Genomic DNA, 4,922 nt, shown 5'->3' with positions numbered 1-4,922 from the left:
GCCCAGCCTCTTCTCTGGTCTTCAGGGACAAGTCTGGTGCCTGGGGACCTTCCTGGAGGGGCATTGACTGCTCTGGTTGAACGTCTGCACACGTGTCCTACGGAGGGAAGGTGCAGCATCCTCCCCTCCCATGGGGCCCCTGGTCCCTAGGCCTGTAGGTTCCATCCCCTCTGGGGGCTCCCAGGCTCTCTCCTCTGTAACTTATTTATTTATTTATTATTTTTAAAAATTTATTAATAATATTATTATTATTTTAAAGCCTACAGCACCCAGTATTCCTGGGCAGTCTCCCATCCAAGCACTAACCAGGCCCGACCCTGCTTAGCTTCTAAGCTCAGACGAGATTGGGCGCGTTCAGGGTGGTATGGCCATAGATTCTCCTCTGTAACTTTTATGTACATGAATCACATGCTGTCTTGTATTGTTTATACATGTGACTCTGTTTCCCTCCTTCTCCCGATGATACTCTTCCCAGAACTTGCAAGCTCTCAAAGAATGCTGGTGGAAGAAGACACTTCTTCTAGAGGACTAGGCCAGAAGACACCCAGCCACCACGGCACCTGTCATTTTAGGGTGGGTCTTTGGCTGGGAGTTTAGCAGTGAGGGGAAGCGTGTGGGCACTGAGGCTGGACGGTTTGGGCCGAAGCCAGGCTGTGTGACCCAGGGCAGTTCCTCAGTCTCTCTCTGACTCAGGTTCTTGTGTGTAGAGCTGGAAGATACTAAGGCCGGCTTCACAGCGTGGTGAAGAAATGAGGCAATGCAAGCCATCTGCCTGGTGCTGGGTCTGCGCTCTGCAGCCTCGTGATGCCACCATGGAGGAGGAGGAAACTCATGTCTCCCTACAAAGCTGCAGGCTCTCTGGCTTCAAGGCGTTCACTCTTCCCCTCCTCACCTCCAGCAGCTCCCCCAACAGGTACACTGTGTTTTCCTAGCAAAGCCCAGAGGGGAAGCAGAAAGCCTCCACTCAAGGAGGGGTTGGGGCTTCCGTTTTTAAGCTCTAAAAGGCAGGCCCCATTCAAACCAGCGAAGGTGAGATTCCAGTAGGTGGGGGACAAGGAGAAGGGAGGAGAGAACGTAGAGAAAAGGTGGCATGTGGAAAGAGGGTGAGGAGAAGAGGGGACATACCAGCCCCGGGTTTTGGATGCAAATGCTCCATGGAGGACATCAGCCCTTACCTTCCTCCTGCTCCTCCCAGTGGCCCTGAACGGGTAGAAAACCAGGTCCCTCCTACGACACGTGGGGATTATAATTCACGGCGAGATTTGGGTCAGCACCCAGAGACAAACTGTATCAAGCCGGAAGGCCATCATCTTTTACCTTCTTTTTAGCAGAACCAGTGAAGATTCTCATTTGTACAGTGGAGGTTCTGCCACCTGGGACTGGACAGGCAGGAAGAGGAGGGGAAGCAGTGATCCACACGGCATGTGGTCTGGGCCCCACCTGGGGAAGGGCGGGGGTTGAGTTGGGCTGGTGTCTCCCACATTTCCCTGGGTGTCTCACCCTTGCTCCTCAGTCTCTGGTCCCTATCCACCACACACTGATCACAGAAGACGAGTCTAATGCCCATGAACACTCGAGAAAAAGCCTCAGGTGTCACCCCCACCCCACCAAGACCTGAGGGTCTCCATCCTCCACGTGTCCCTCCAGCCTGCCTTGAGCTGGAGCTTAAATTTAGAAGACAGCATACAGAACCCAGCCCTGCTTCCTGCCTCTTCCAGTACCAGATCCTCGGAAGACAGTTTCCTGTGTCTTGATTCCAGAATGAGATGTTCATTTGCTTTTGAAAATAACATTCAGAACCATTCAAACGAGCCTCCTCGGTTCTGATAAATCACAGAGGATGGAACGGGAGCTCAGGGTTGTATTTCATTTAGAGGAGCCTTGCTCTCCTGGAGAGCACCTGGCATTTCCCAGTTGAAATACAGCTTCCTCCTTAATTTCATTCCACAAGACCCCTGCCCACTGTCAGTTTGATTTAGGTGGTAATTCAGTCCCAAAGTGAGCAACATCTTTCAATGGTTCTCATTATTTTCCTGCATAATGTTATCATACATGAGATCTTGGGCTGAGAGACACTCATTCCTCAGCCATGACTCAGCCACTGGGCACGATATCCAAGCCAGCAAGGGTCTGGTTCAGGAAATCAGGTGTTTGCCTCATCTTTGGGGAGATTCTGGTATAGCTTCCTTTCTCAAAGGAAGAACAAAGCTCAGTCAGATGCCCAAAATATGGCTTCATTATTGTTTTTCGTCCCTGATCCAAAGCAATCCAGCATAATGTGGGGTCCCCTGCTGACTTGGAGAGGATATGAGGTAACCTGGGTCTCAGGCGGAACCGTCTCAATGCACAGGTTTAACGAAATCAACGCCACGTGTTCTCAAGCCTGAGGATGCTCTCCCCACTCAGCTGCCTTTGGTGATGACACGAGGCCCACGGGTATTAATGGGATCCGTCAATGGGAGGTGGTTTGTGGTCCCAGGAAGGTCTAGTCTGTGTCCACGGCTCATTCAGTGTCATTATCAAAAGCTCATTAATTTGTAGCTTTGCAGAAGCGATGGTTTGCACAGAGTTGCTCTCAACAACCACACTCTGGGTGATTGTCTATAAAACTAGCAGCAGGGGGTCCACACATTCCAAAGAGTTCCAAAGAGAACAAGTGAACTGAGCCTGCTGTCTTCAGCAGTAAGGACACCCTGGGGACCTACAGGCTTCTGGACCTGACTGTGGGCGGAGATGCCAGCACGGAGCAGGACAACCAGACTCTGTCCCCCGCTGCTGAGGCTGACTCCTCTCCATCCCACCCTGCCTCCTGCATTAGTGCCTACAGCCTCACTGCTAGGAATGCTGCCAGTCTAGAGAAGCACAGCCTTGGGGTGGGGGGGAGGGGGCAGAGATTCTGCTGCATCACTTCTGCCAAGTTCAAGGCTGAAGAGTTAGAAAACATGGGGAGAACTTTGAGGAAGAGGGCACATAGAGAACGGAGTCTGGAGAGATAACAGGCTTCCTTTGCGAACCCAGACCCTTTTGCTAAAGGTGAGCAGGTGAAGGAACGCTCTTAGGAGCCCACTGGGTCACAGGCAAGGGGCCCAGTGTCTCCCCAGTGGTGTGGCCTCCTTCCCTCTGGCAGTGCGGCAGATCCTAACTGGGGGGCAGTCTTCATGCTGCCAGATGAAGTGCACCAGAGCCAGATTGGAAGCTCAGAAATTCAGAGAAGAAGTGAAACAGAAATAAGAAATCACAGATGCAAATAAAGAAGGAAAAAAAAGAGGCAAAGCTCTGCATTTGCAGCTGTTCTCTGTGCAAGGAGTTATGTATTCTGCTTCCCTTGCTCTCCTTTTTTCTAAGTTTTATGACGGCATACGACCACGGCAGCCGCTTCACCTTTATCTGGCAACCTGAAACCAAAACACAAACACTGTTCTGGGGACAGTCACTGTAGGAAGAAGCTGCTTCTCCTTTTGAAGCCCAGCTGCCTTGGTTTTAAAAGATGAGGCCACCAGCATTCCCAGTTTCCTGGACGAGCCCCCCAGCTTCCGTCCGGGGAGGGGAAGGAATGTGAACCTCCTTTCTGGGCACTCTGCACCCCTCGCTGCCTGAAGTCCTTCACATTTTCTCAGGGTAGATGCAGAACAAAGAAAAGTGGGGCAGGTTTCATTACAAGCGATGGCATCTCTGATTCCCCAGTGTCGTGGGTTGAATTGTGTCAACCTCCCCCCTCCCTGCCACCACCGAACCAAATGCACATGCTGCAGTCCTCACCCCCAGCAGCTCCGAATGTGACCTTATTTAGAAATAGGGACATTGCAGGTGCCATTCATTAAGATGGAGAGAACTTTGGAGGAGAGGGCACATAGAGAACAGTCTGGACAGAAAAGATGAGGTCCCACTGGAGAAAGCTGGGCCCCAATCCCTATGACTGGTGTCCTTATTAAAAGGGGAAATGTGGACACAGACACACACACTGGGAAAGGGCCGTGTGAAGGCTGGAGTGAGGGTGCCACATGCCAAGTACCGACCGGAAGCAGGAGCAGGCCTGGAGCAGACCTTCCCCCAGTGCCTGCAGCAGGTGCCCGGCTCTGTCCCTCTGGGTCTCAGCCTGCTGGCTTACGGAACTGTGAACTGTGATGCAATAAATTCCCATGGTTTTAAGCCATCCAGCCTGTGCTGTTTTGTTACAGAAGCCATAGAAAACCAATACACCCAGGCTTAAAACCAAACCAAGCAAAACAAAGCACAAAGTCTGGGAAAGGAGAGCTCACACTGCCTCCTGAGATAACCCTCCGAGCCTTAAGGAAGCTGCTGGCCTGGGGAAGACCCGATGAGCAGTGCTGATTCACCATGGCCCTCTGCAGGAAGCAGTCGACTTCAGCCTCTCCGAGAACACTGCTCTCAACGTCAGCACCGTTGACATTTGCGGCCGGATTGTTTTTGTGGTGGGACTGTCCTGTGAAGAACAGGGTGTGTGATGACACCCCTGGCTTCTAAATTCTAGATGTCAGTGCCCTTCTTACTGCTTAGTTATGACAACCCAAATGTCCCCAGGCGGCACTCAATCTCTCTGGGCAGGAAGTCCTCCCCTGAGAACCGCTGTTCTGAAGGAACCTGTCCTCACACCTTAGAACTTCATTTCTCAGCTCTGAAGTGAACGCCCATGAATAAAGCACAGTAGATGCTTTATTTGAACAAGTTTGAACAAGCACTTATTACCCGTCAGGACAAACACAGACAGCATCTGCAGACTAACAGGATCCAGAGTCCAGGGGTCTCTTCCAGCTTGGCGCCAGCCTGGGTCGTTGTTTCCAGTTGGTTTTTGGAGAAGACCCAACTTTGACTCTTAGCCTAGTGAATGGTCTTCACTTGAGGGATGTGGGGAGCCCCTAGCTCCCCAGAATCATATTTCCTTCCTTCCATGCCAACCCCCT

At 51.7% G+C, this 4,922-nt stretch overlaps 1 pseudogene; it reads right to left on the bottom strand.

The window, feature by feature from the left end:
* Window positions 1-257: 257 nt before the first annotated feature.
* On the bottom strand, window positions 258-376 carry LOC119473293 (annotated as a pseudogene).
* Between the last annotated feature and the right edge of the window lie 4,546 nt (window positions 377-4,922).

This window comes from Cebus imitator, unplaced genomic scaffold, assembly GCF_001604975.1.
Source record: "Cebus imitator isolate Cc_AM_T3 unplaced genomic scaffold, Cebus_imitator-1.0 Scaffold145, whole genome shotgun sequence".
Classification (NCBI taxonomy): domain Eukaryota; kingdom Metazoa; phylum Chordata; class Mammalia; order Primates; family Cebidae; genus Cebus; species Cebus imitator.
The sequence above is the reverse complement of the archived record's forward strand: the minus strand, read 5'-3'. Positions and strand labels throughout refer to the sequence as shown.